Here is a 14,283-nt window from a genome sequence, read left to right on the forward strand (position 1 = left end):
ATTGCCTTAAGATCTCTAGATTTATGAAAATTTCCTGGATGCCTTTGAATTCTGCTAAACATATGAATTCCAGGATGTATCTCTAGAAAACATTTATTTCCTTCTTTTTTTTTTTTCTTTTTTTTAAATTAGGGAAGATCTGTTAACTCCACATGGGTACTGACGATAAACTTGCATGTCAAAAGACCTATACAAATCAATCTTTTGATTTATCTTTTTAATTATTCAGGAGAAAAATAGCATAGTCCCTTTAAAAAGTCACCAGTAGAAAATATAATTTTAAGAAACTATTCTAGAAGTGCTAGGCAGCTTATATGCAATCATGAGTAATTTGATGTATATTAGGCATTGGCAAGGAAGCAAGTTAGGACGAGTATGATGATTATAAGCCTGATCACCAAAGAAAGTTTCCTTTTTGCATAATTGGAAACAGACTATAGAGAATGTTAAACTGCTGTATAGTCAAACTGGAAAAAAGTGGTAAGTCTCTTGTTTTTATTAGATACATTAATGAAGAAACCACATGGAAAATGAGATCTTTTTGAACAAGAAGCCTTCTATTCCAGCACTAATATGTACCTAGAAAATACTATGGGAAGATATACACCAAGAGTGGTTATTTCGAACAAAGCACTTAAACAGTAGTGCGGAGCACACAAGCCTGGTCAGGAATCTCGTCTCATAGCCACTGCTGAGATGACGACCTGACAAGTGGCCTGATGGTTAGCTTGCTCTCAGGTTTATTTGCAGACCTCATGCCCCCAAATCTGAGTTATTTAACCTCATATGCTCCATGCACTTTAGCAAAACAGGTCAGGATGGGCTTAGGCCACAATTGGCAGTACAACAATTGAATATGTGGTTTGACATTCCAAGTCAGATCTTTTTCCAAAGCTCCCCACCAGCATGAGATATTAATATTCCCTATCCTGGCTCATCCAGTGGGTACCCACTGGATCAGCACTCACAGCACGTATACACAGACACACACTTCAAGGACAATCATAGTGCTTCTCACATCCATACTGAGGAAGAAAAACAATTTTCTAACTGAAAACTTGACAGGCTCCTTGTCTACTGCATGACTTCTTATCTGGCATGAATTCATCCCACTGTGTTCTGTCTTGGGAAAGAGTACAACCGGGCTGGTACCTCCCTGTTTGCGCTATCCCTGGAATTTGAATTGGAGATACTTGGTTTAATTACTATATGTCAAATATGGATGTGATTGATCGATAGGAACTTGATTTATTCTCAAAACAGCTCTAAGTTCCATTCATCCTCACTTTATATATGAGCAAACAGGAGTACCTGCAGGCCAAGTAATGTTCTCATAGCCACAGAGCTGGGAAATGGCCCAAACTGCTTTCAACCCCTATGCCACATCATTTCTCAGAGTGAGGATACACAAGTATATCAGTATCTCACTGAAGTCCAGAGAATGGGGTAGTAGCCTTGCTTTTCTACATATAATTATTACTATGTATCTAGTCTTCTTCAGGTATCTGTCTAAAATAAGTGATACTCATACATATGGAGATTTATTTCTAATTCTAGGAGAACTCCAATAGCTCCTAATACCCTGACCGATCTTTCCTTATAACTAAATTATGCATATCATGTCATTAGAACTGTTATTTATTTTCAGTAGAAGAGAAAAATATCAATATAGTAACTGTAGATTATAGTAAGGCAGGCTTTTTCATCTTCCTATTGCATCATGGGTACTTAGCTTCTATCAAATGGCTAAAGTGCATATATAAAATATAAATGTTTTCAGTTATACATATTAATGAATGAATTTATAAATGAACAAAAGTACATGAATTAATAACATTTTAAAATTATATAAGCCTTGATTTTCTAAGTGTATTTGTGATATAGTAATGCTATATTTTATTCTTTGAGTAAGCTTTCAAAAATCAAAATGCAGTAGAATAGCTATAACACCAAAACTATTTCTAAATTTTATTTTAGCTTCAATGTCTCCCATTTAATTATCTAAGATTTTCTTTTATGTTTCTTTTCTACTGCCTTTGATTATTTTAAATCCAGTGGCACAGATGGCATATTGGAAGCAGTTAAAAAACATCCCTTCAAAAAGTCCAGTTTGAGCCTCTAGTAGGTTTTGCTGATATAATATACTTCTTAAATCAGATAGGATTGCATAGGGGATTTTGAAAGTTGATCCTGCAAATACAGTTAATATTCCTGAGTAGCTCTTCTTATGAACCTTATGAAAACATATCCTCAGATTCCCTTAAAGGTCAGTGACCAGAAATCCCCACTGTTTCTATGGCAACACAGCAAGATATGGTGCCTTGGAAATGTGCTGCATTTTAATTAGGTTCCTCTAGGGTTTCCTAACTGCCTTTTGCAGGTGAACTAAATACCAGGTTGCTTTATGTCTTGCCGTGAGATGAAAGCTAGACCATCTGTAAATGTCAAAGCAAAGCTGGGCTCCAGTAAAGTCAAATCTAAACAAATACAGTGGCAAGTCTATGTGTTTATCTTAGAGAAGAATACAATATTCTTTACCTAAAATAATCAGGGGTGCTTGCTTAATTAGCTTGGCAGCAGCAGTAGTGAGGATCCTGGATTCTAAAACTAAACTATGTAGGTTTGACTCCCAGTTATGTTATTTACTTCCTGTGTTACTTCTAACAAGTTACGTAAGCTCTTGGTGTTTCTGTTTTCCTGTCTGTAAAAATGCAGAAGACAGTAATAGTACCTCAAAGCAGTGTTGTGTGGATTACGTGAGTTAATATAAGTAGAATGCTTAGGACTATGACTTACCTATGATAAGTGACCAATGAGCCAGTGATGCTATTGGTAGTAGTGCAAGTGGTGGTGGTGGAGCGGTGGTGGTAGGAGTAGTAGGGGACACTATATTTTTAAATGTAAATAAATATTTTAAATGTTTAGGTATATTCCTAATTTATATCCTAATATAAAAGCTATAATAGCCAATGCAATCTTGAAAAAGAACAAAGCTGGAGGCACCATACTCCCTGACTGTAAAATTAGAGCGGTCAGAACAATACGGTACTGGTAAAAAAAAAACAGATAGATCAATGAAATAGAATAGAGATCTCTAAAGTAAATCTGTGCATATAAGGTCAGTTAATCTACAGCAAAGAAGCCAGGAATATACAATGGTGAAAGGACAGTCTCTTCAATTAATGATGTTGGAAAAACTGGACAGACACATGCAGAAGAATGAAACTGGACTACCATCTTACACTATACACCAAAACTAACTAAAAATGGTTGAAAGACTTGAATGTGAGACCTGAAACCATAAAATTCCTAGAATAAAAAGCATGAGCAGTAAGGCCTTGACATCAGTCTTGGCAATTATATTTTGGATTTGAAAGAAAATAATAAAAGTAATAAAAGCATGAAAAAAAAAGTGGGACCATATCAAAATAAAAAGCTACAAACAAAGGAAATCATCAACTAAATGAAAAGCAATCTACTGAACTGGAGAAAACATTTGCAAATCATATATCTGTTAAGAGGTTAATATGGTTCAAAATATACAAAGACACACAGAGCTCAACAGCAAATAACTCAAATAAAAAATTGGCAGGAAATCTGAACAGGCATTTTCCCAAAGAAGACATAAAGATGGTCAACAATGGTTATGAAAAGGTGAATCATCACTAATCATCAGGGAAATGCACATCAAAATCACCAGGATATCAGCTCTCACTTGGAATGGCTATTGTCGAAAAGACAAGAGATTGAGACTTCCCTGGTGGTCCAGTGGTTCGAAATTCACCTTGCAATGCAGAGGACACAGGTTTGATCCCTGGTCAGGGAACTAAGATCCTAAATGCTGCAAAGCAACCAAGTCCGTGTGCCATAACTAAAGACTCTATGCACTGCAGTGAAGATCCTGTATGTTGCAACTAAGACCCAATACAACCAAATAAATAAAATAAGGAGTATTAAAACATAAGTTCTCATCACAACAAAAAACATGGTGGTAACGTATGTTAACTAGACTTATTGTGATCATTTCACAACATATATAAATATTTATCCTTATATTGTACACCTGAAAATAATGTAATGCCATGTGTCAATTATATCTCAATAAATAAAACAGTGATCAAGATTAGGATGATGGTAGAGTCATGGCTGGACACACACAGAGCCACTCTGGAGACTTGAGCAGAGACTATTTACTAAGAGTTACGGGAGGATTTTCACTCCAGTACTCTTGCCTGGAAAATCCCATGGACGGAGGAGCCTGATAGGCTGCTGTCTATGGTGTCACACAGAGTTGGACATGACTGAAGCGACTTAGCAGCAGCAGCATGGGAGGATTTTAATGGTTGAATAACCAGTATGGATATTTGTAGAATATCACTTAGCATCAAAGAAAGTTGAGAATGCATAACTTATTAAGAAATAAATATGCACCAAATCCAAAAGCTGTATTCACGGAACACATCTATCTTTAGACACAGCTATACTCATCAAGTCACACATCTTCACATTCAAGTGATATGTTTTTTATATTTATACTTATATGTATAATCATATATTCACTAATTTTTGTTCTGATCACAGAAAAAAAAACAAGTATATGTATGTATGTATGTATGTATGGATGGATGGATGGATGGATGGATGGATGTGTGTGTGTGTGTGTGTGTGTGTGTGTGTGTGTGTGTGTGTGTGTATGGGCTTCCCTCATATCTCAGTTGGTAAAGAACCACCTGAAATGCAGGAGACCCCAGTTCGATTCCTGGGTAGAGAAGATCTGCTAGAGAAGTGATAGCCTACCCACTCCAGTATTCTTGGGCTTCCCGTGTGGCTCAGTTTGCAAAGAATCTGCCTGCAATGCAGGAGACCTGGGTTTGATCACTGGGCTGGGAAGATCCCCTGGAGAAGGGAAAAGCTACCTACTCTAGTATTCTGGCCTGGAGAATTCCATGGACTGTATAATCTGTGAGGTCACAAAGAGTTGGACACGACTGGGCAACTTTTACTTCACTTCTTCATATATAAACATTTAGTCTAAAATAGATATTATACTAACCACAATATATATATATATATATATATATATATATTTATATATATATATATATTTAGTCTAAAATAGATTTTGTACTAACCACAAGGTGAAAGGAGAAAAACAGGCACTTGAATTTCCATTTATGTCACAAATCTCCTTCATTTCCCAATATCTTTCCCAATACTACTCTTATTTTTAACCCCAAAGGAGGCAGCATTTTACACAAAACTGTTTGCATTACACAAAATGCAACAGAAATACCAATAGTCACAAAGGAAAATATTGTTTCCTCTTTGTGTCTTTAGTGAGTCCCTAGGATCACTGCCGAACAAAGCAAGTGAGCTGGTAAGATGTTTGCCAGGGCCCTGTGCTACATGAACTATCTGAAACAGCCTATTCTGGGAACTAAGTTAGAGCAGCAAAAATGATCATCCAATACTACAGTTTTTAACAGGAATCAATTCTTGTGGTAAAAATAACCAAAGGCTAAATCCAGATAGATGAGTATCTAGCACGTACTATTTGTCATATAAGGCCTCACCCAGATCTCTATGGCAATGATCAAGGCAAGTCCTGAGAAGCTGCTATGCATTTGTGAGCAGAACAGACTCCTGCTGTTGAAAATGGACTGCCATGTTGAATGATGAGAAATCTGGCACGCCTTCTTGGCATGCTTCCCCAGCAATCAGCTGTGGGCACGCCTAGCAGCCTGTACTAAGCTTTTAGCTAGGCCATTTGCCAGAGAATGGTGAGCAAAAGGGTAAAACTAAGACAAAAAAACGTTTTCACAATTGTCTTAATGTCCTTTAAACCAAAAATAAAAGCATGATTTAGAACATTTGTATGTTATATATTGCTAATAACTGATACTGAGTTCTGAATATGAGAGCAATGTTTAGAGATGAAATATTGTTGGACATTGGTGTCATTCTGAAAAAGATTCTAGTCCAACTCAAAACCATGTCAGTCATGTTTAAGAACAGCTCTGCAAATCAGTATTAAGGAGTTTTGCTCTCACTGTTTTGTCACTGTCCTATGTAGTTCCAGGCCATTAGACACAGCTTTTAGTCATTGTTTTCAAGCCAACAATTCCTGGATACACTAGGAACAGGTTGCTCAAAGTAATTCTTTTTGGAGTAACAATAATTTCCCCATAATAGTCACCTTCCTACAGATGATAATTCATACTGATAGTCTGTAATTGACTTGAATTCTTAGAGCAATTTCTTTACAGATAAACCTCGCCATCCCTATTGCCACACACACCCATCACTAGCTTAAAATAAACTAATCTTGTAATCTTGCATATTTAACTGTGGAATGCATTCAGTATGAAGTTGTTCACAGTTTAATCTTTACCACTTAATATGTGTATAATGTTTCTGATTTCTGAATGCATTTTTTGTTCTTACCTAATCTACATAAGAAATATTCAGACCTGATTTACGGTAATAATGAACAAACCAAAAAAACACTCTGGACTGTAAAATAAATATGAAATGTTTTAAAATGTGAGACCTCATTTATAGAGAGTGGAGAAAAATATCTCGAGAATATAGTGTGGAACAATATATTTAAACCCTAGAGTTAGATCTAAGTCTCTTAATAGCCAAAATCTGAATGGGAAACACAAAGACTGCATAATTTTCAATGTCTTCAGGAAGAAGATACTTCATTATTGTTGTTGTTTCTGATTATTTTCATTGTTATAATTTTGCAGAGAGGCAGAAGAACCATTTTTCTTCTATTTTAGCTATAGTAGAAATATATGACCAAACAGCTCTTTTACAAACAGTCAAATGGAACCCTTCTAAATCATAACTCCCCATAGTCAAGGACATTCATAATCAGGTTCTTTCTTAAGAAAGAAAGAAGTCCCAGACCATCCTAAGGATGGGTGACTAGGCAAATTGCACGAACTTCCTCTTTAACGCAGGCCCACATTATGTCCAGAATAGACGGAGGTGGATGTTTTAATTTGCCACTTCGTCTAGGTTTCTAGAAGCTCTAAGCAAAAGCCCCAATTGCTGCCCACCCAGCAACAGAATTAAAAGCATTTCTTTTCCTTAAGGAAAAGACCCGATGGAGTGATTGGTACAAACTGTGAAGGTACCTTACAACATTTAGTTAGAGAAGGCTTGGATGCTTTGTCTTACAGAACATATTAGGAGAAAAAATATTCTGAAATTTACTCATCTGTGGAAAGAAGGAAATACTGGGGGAAAGTTTAGATATACAGGTATTAGGGGGGGAAATCCCCAAAATGATAACCCACTAAAGGTCCAGAAAGAAATGGCCAGGGGCATGTGGGTGAGATGTGGCTCTAGGGACAAAGGAACCAATACTCTTCATCCAGGCAGCATCAGGGAATCCTGACAGCACTAAATGTGATTTCCATCAAAGCCAGGGGTTCCCAGGGAGATTCTGGAGTCCCCTGTGAGTTGGCAAGACCAAGGTCAGGCTGCAGACCGAAAAGGTGAGTGCTGAACAGAATACAAATAAACCACTTAAAATCCCTATCACTATGCCCATTGCTGCTGCTGCTAAGTCACTTCAGTCGTGTCCGACTCTGTGCGACCCCATAGATGGCAGCCCACCAGGCTCCCCTGTCCCTGGGATTCTCCAGGCAAGAACACTGGAGTGGGTTGCCATTTCCTTCTCCAGTGCATGAAAGTGAAAAGTGAAAGCGAATTCGCTTGGTTGAGTCCGACTGTTTGCGACCCCATGGACTGCAGCCTACCAGGCTCCTCCATCCATGGGATTTTCCAGGCAAGAGTACTGGAGTGGGTTGCCATTGCCTTCTCTGCGTGTCCATTGGGTAGCCCAAAATGTCTAATTTAACTCACGGCATTTGGCAAAATAATAAGCAAGTTTTCACTGTGATCTTGATACTTTGAGAAATTTAGAGTTTTAAAGAAATATTATGCTGAGAATTTTGTTCTAAACCAAGTGATTTCATACATATCTTGGGCAGATGTGAAAGAAAAATATTAAAAAGGTATATTCTCATGTATTTGGCCTCACAATCTCTGAGATACAATATTCACTTTGTAGAAGTTCACTGTTTTATTTTCTTTCAGGGAAAAAAAAATCAAAGCCTCCTAACATATGAATTCCAAGAATCTGATTGATGTGCTTTAGGAAAATCCTCAAAGCACATATTTGTAAAAGGTCAAATTTCCTAGGTGGATTCTTGACTGAATTTATGTTGCCTGTGGTTATTTAGTTAAGTTTTCTTTTTGGTGGATGCTTTCATTCTGTTAAGTTCAGACAGAAGCTGAGAGAGAGATTGCTATAGCGAACTTCCCCCCAAGCAAAGCAAGAATAATTCAAGACAGTCTAGATTGTGAAATGGAGAAGGCAATGGCAACCCACTCCAGTGTTCTTGCCTGGAGAATCCCAGGGACAGAGGAGGCTGCTGTCCACAGGGTCGCACAGAGTCGAACATGACTGAAGCGACTTAGCATGCATGCATGCATTGGAGAAGGAAATGGCAACCCACTCCAGTGTTCTTGATGGAGAATCCCAGGGACAGAGGAGCCTGGTGGGCTGCTATCTATGGGGTTGCACAGAGTCGGACACGACTGAAGCGACTTAGCAGCAGCAGATTGTGAAAAGGTTAAAAAAAAAATAGGAGTGAGGCAAAGTCAAGATTTAGGATCTAACACAAATATAGGAGACTAACAAACCTTAGCAGTTCTGTATATCAAAGTCTAGAAAACAAATTAGTGTCCACAGCTCTTACAGAAGAGTGATCCTACCTTTCCTCCCCTATCAACCCTTCCCAGGGATAAACAAACAGAAAAAAGTTGCCTGATAGCCTAGAACTTTCTTAAGATAAGAACATCACTTTATTATTGTCTAATGCCTTCATTTTAGAAATAAGCAAACACCTAAAATTGTATGGTCTTGCCATCTTACTAGATTAAAATAGACTTTCAACCAATAACACTTAATTGCTGCAAAAACTATTCCAAGCAAAATTCACCTGAACTCATGGCAATATTCTAGTATATGTCTCTAGAAGGGATAAAAGTTATTAACAGTAAAATCCAACATACCCTGGAAGCATAATAATGCTTCCAATCCTTGAAAATTCTCCTATACAACAGACTTAGGATTCATTATCTTCTTTCTCCAAACCACTATATCGACTCTTAATCTAGTAACTTCTTTTTTGCTTATTGGGAAATATATATATATAATTCTTAAGTAATTTAAGTATAATAAATTTATATACAAATGTCCAAGAAAATAAAACACAAAATTCCATGTCTAAATTTTAAGCACAAAAAATAGGAACTTAGTATTTAAGAATGACCCATATACCCACACAAATATAATTTAATAAAGTTCCTTACTGAACACATTCTTTAACTTTCATAGTACAGTTTCGGGTAGAAACTTGCTCAGAGTAAATATTTGAATGGATAACTCAATCTATTAGATTTCATTTCTAAATATCAAGTTTCTTTCACTGGATGTATTAAGAGTAAGATGGAAAGAAACCCATTTGTACAATGGCTAAAAATAAACTCATGAGTACAACTTGTTACACAATTCAGGGGTATGTGTGCATGCTCAGCTGCTTCAGTCAGGTCTGACTCTGCGAACCTATGGACCATAGCCCGCCAGGCTCCTCATTCCATGGGATTCTCCAAGCAAGAATACTGGAGTGGGTTGCCATTTCCTCCTCCGGGGGTCTTCCTGACCCAGGGATCAAACCTGTGTCCCCTGCGACTCCTGAACTGCAGGTTGATTTTTTACCACTGAGCCACCAGGGAATCCCTTCAGGTGTATAATTAATATAAGTATAGCATAGAGAACATCTTTTAAGTCCCTACCATCAAGTAAGTGACATTTATTTTTGAAATGATAATTCTGTGTTCTTTAAACCAAAATCAAGTTGACTCCATCCTTTAAGTAAACTCTAAATCATTGAAAACAAAAGAGGGAGTGCTAATCTTTAGGGAATATGCTACTGGATACGCACAATATGCTACTGGAGACGAGTGGAGAAACAGCTCTGGAAAGAACGAAGAGGCTGAGCCAAAGTGAAAACAACGCCCAACTGTGTATGTGACTGGTGACGGAAGTAAGGTCTGATGCTGTAAGAACAATATTGCAATATTGCACAGGAACCTGGAATGTTAGGTCTACGATCAAGGTAAACTGGAAGTGGTCAAACAGGAGATGGCAAGAGTGAACATCAACATTTTATGAATGAATGAACTAAAACGGACCAGGATGGGAGAATTTAATTCAGATGACCATTATGTCTACTACTGTGGGCAAGAATCCCTTAGAAGAAATGGTGTAGCCCTCATCGTCAACAAAAGAGTCCAAAATGCAGGACTTGGGTGCAGTCTCAAAAAGGACAGAAACATCTGTGTTCATTTCCAAGGCAAACCTTTCAATATCACAGTAATCCAAGTCTATGCCCCAAACACTAATGCCAAAGGATGTGAAGTTAAATGGTTCTATGAAGACCTACAAGAACTTCTATAACTAACACCAAAAAAAGAGACGTCCTTTTCATCATAGCAGACTGAAATGCAAAAGTCGGAAGTCAGGAGATACCTGGAGTAACAGGCAAGTTTGGCCTTGGAGTACAGAATGAAGCAGGGCAAAGGCTAACAGTTTTGTCAAGAGAATGCACTGGTCATAGCAAACACCCTCTTTCAAACACAAGAGACTACTCTACACATGGATACCACCAGATGGCCAATACCAAAATCATATTGATTATATTCTTTGCAGCCGAAGATACAGAAGCTCTATGCAGTCAGCAAAAAGATCAGGAACTGACTGTGGCTTAGATCATAAACTTCTCATTGCCAAATTCAGACTTAAGATGAAGAAAGTAGGGAAAACCACTAGACCATTAAGATATGATCTCAATCAAATCCCTTAAGATTACACAGTGGAAGTGACAAATAGATTCAAGGGATTAGATCTGATCAACAGAGTGCTTGAAGAACTATGGATGGAGGTTCATAGCATTGTACAAGAGGCAATGATCAAAACAATCCCCAAGAAGAAGCAATGCAAAAAGGCAGAATGTTTGTCTGAGGAGGCCTTACAAATAGCTGACAAAAGAAGAGAAGTAAAAGGCAAAGGAGAAAAGGAAAGATATACCCATCTGAATACAGAGTTCCAAAGACAAGCAAGGAGAGATGAGAAAGCCTTCCTCAGTGATCAGTGCAAAGAAATAGAGGGAAAAAATAGAATGGGAAAGACTAGAGATCTCTTCAAGAAAATTAGAGATACCAAGGAAACATTTGTTGCAAAGATGGGCACAATAAAGGACAGAAACAGCATGGACCTAACAGAAGCAGAAGTTATTAAGAAGGGGTGGTAAGAATAGAGAAGAACTGTATAAAAAGATCTTAATAACCTAGATATCCACGATTGTGTGATCATTCCACAGAGCCAGACATCCTGGAGTGTGAAGTCAAGTGGGCCAGAGGAAGCATCACTATGAACAAAGCTAGTGGAGGTGATGGAACTCCAGCCGAGCCATTTTATACCCTAAAAGATGATGCCGTGAAAGTGCTGCACTCAATATGTCAGCAATTTGAAAAACTCAGCAGTGACCACAGGACTGGAAAAGGTCAGTTTTCATTCCAATCTCTAAGAAAGGCAATGCCAAAGAATGCCCAAACTACTGCACAACGCTAAAGCCTTTGACTATGTGAGTGATGGGTGAAAGTTGCTCAGTTGTGTCCAGCTGTTTGCAACCCCATGGACTATACAGTCCACGGAATTCTCCAGGCCAGAATACTGGGGTGGGTAACCTTTTCCTCCTCCAGGGGATCTTCTCAACCCAGGGATCAAACCCAGGTCTCCCACGTTGCAGGCAGATTCTTTACCAGCTGAGCCACAAGGGAAGCCGCTTTGACTGTGTAGATCACAACAAACTGTGGAAAATTCTTAAAGAGATGGAAATATCAGACCATCTTACCTGCCACCTGAGAAACCTCTCTATGTAGGTCAAGAAGCAACAGTTAGAATCAGACATGGAACAATGGACTGGTTCCAAATTGGGAAAGGAGTACCTCAAGGCTATATATTGTCGCCCTATTTATTTAACTTATATGCAGAGTACATCACGTGAAATGCTGGACTGGATGTAGCACAAGTTGGAATCAAGTTTGCCAGGAGAAATATCAATAAGCTTGGATATGCAGATGACACCACCCTTATGGCAGAAAGCGAAAAGGAACTAAAAAGAGCCTCTTGATGAACGTGGAAGAGGAGAGTCGCTGCTGCTGCTGCTGCTAAGTCGCTTCAGTCGTGTCTGACTCTGTGCAACCCCATAGATGGTAGCCCTCCAGGCTCCACCGTCACTGGGATTCTCCAGGCAAGAACACTGGAGTGGGTTGACATTTCCTTCTCCAATGCATGAAAGTGATAAGGGAAAGTGAAGTCCCTCAGTCATGTCCAACTCTTTGCGACCCCATGAACTGCAGTCTACCAGGCTCCTCTGTCCATGGGATTTTCCAGGCAAGAGTACTGGAGTGGGTTGCCACTGCCTTCTCCAAGAGGAGAGTGGAAAAGCTGTTAAAACCCAACATTCAAAAAATGAAGATCATGGAATCTGATCCCATCACTTCATGGCAAATAGATGGGGAAACAATGGAAACAATGACAGACTCTTTTTTCCTTGGGCCCCAGAATCACTGCAGATGGTGACTGCAGCCATGACATTAAAAGACACTTGCTCCTTGGAAGAAAAGCTATGACCAACCTAGACAGCATGTTAAAAAGCAGAGACATTACTTTGCTGACAAAGGTCCATATAATCAAAGCTATGGTTTTTCCAGTAGTCATGCAGGGATGTGAGAGTTGGACTATAAAGAAAGCTGAGCACTGCAGAATTGATGCTTTTGAACTGTGGTGTTGGAGGAGAGTTGAGTGTCTCTTGGACAACAAGGAGATGAAGACAGTCCATCCTAAAGGAAATAAATCCTGAATATTCATTGCAAGGACTGATGCTGAAGCTGAAGCTGTGATACTTTAGCTACCTGATGCGAAGAACTGATTCATTGGAAAAGACCTTGATGCTCGGAAAGATTGAAGGCAGGAGGAGAAGGGGACAACAGAGGATGAGATGGTTGGACGGCAGCACCGACTTGATGGACATGAGTTTGAGCAAGTTCCGGGAGTTGGTGATGGACAGGGAAGTCTGGCATGTTGCAATCCATGGTGTTGCAAAGAGTTGGACATGACTGAGCAACTGAACTGAACTGAATCTTTAGGGAAAGAAAAACCTCAGTCATCTCAGGACACAATCAGCTTTAAAAAAGACAGTGCTTTTTTGGGAGTATGTTTGACATTTTCCACATATTTCAAGAAGGTCCTATACTGATCTAAATTTGTAACAGATGGAGAAGCAGCAGGTGTGAACTCAGCAAATACACCAGAGACAAGATTCCAAACTAGGCCAGCTACTTAAGGCCTTTCACATTTGGGGTTAGGGAATGGATATACTTCAGAAAAAATACAAAATTGTGTGTGTATGTATAATCCATTAAAAATTATGAAAGTGTTTTTCTGTATGACATGCCATAGATCTAAATCCTAAAACAGGGAAAAAAAAACAAGGGTAAACAAAGGTAAGAGACACAAAAGCATAAAAAAGAAATGTATCTCTGTCTATTTTACAACTAACTCAATATTTATTGTGCTTTTAGCCATAGCAATATGCTTCTCTAAAGGAAAATTCTTATTTATTTCAACAACCCAAAAACTTGTTTTGCCAGTTTCTTTGAAATTATTTTTAAAATAAAAACATACTGACTTTTAAAATCAGAATCTGTTGGTTTAAAGTTACAGCTCAATCACTTTCTAGCTATGTGACCCTAGGAAATAGCTTTGTCTCTCTGAAAATTAGATGTAAATTAGAAATAATGGTATTTATACTTCATTAAAAAGATGAAATGAACTCTAATTAAATCACTCTTTATTATATATAGCATTTCTTCATTTCTTTGCTTCAACGTTGTAAGAAAAAGGTCAAGTTTTTAGGAGTAAGGTGTAAGAGAATTAAAATGATATAAATTATTATTTGAATATAGAATCCAATAAATGTACATTTGGTATTAAATGTGGTAATTCCTTATTCTACTATGAGGTATACTATAAAAGGGGGAGAAAAAAAACAAATAAGCAAACAAAATCTTGACCCATAAAAACTTAGGACAAAATAAACCAAAGGAAAAACATCTGAAATAAAGTTTTAAAGTTCA

Source organism: Muntiacus reevesi, chromosome 16 (genome assembly GCF_963930625.1).
Source record: "Muntiacus reevesi chromosome 16, mMunRee1.1, whole genome shotgun sequence".
NCBI classification, from domain to species: Eukaryota; Metazoa; Chordata; class Mammalia; order Artiodactyla; family Cervidae; genus Muntiacus; species Muntiacus reevesi.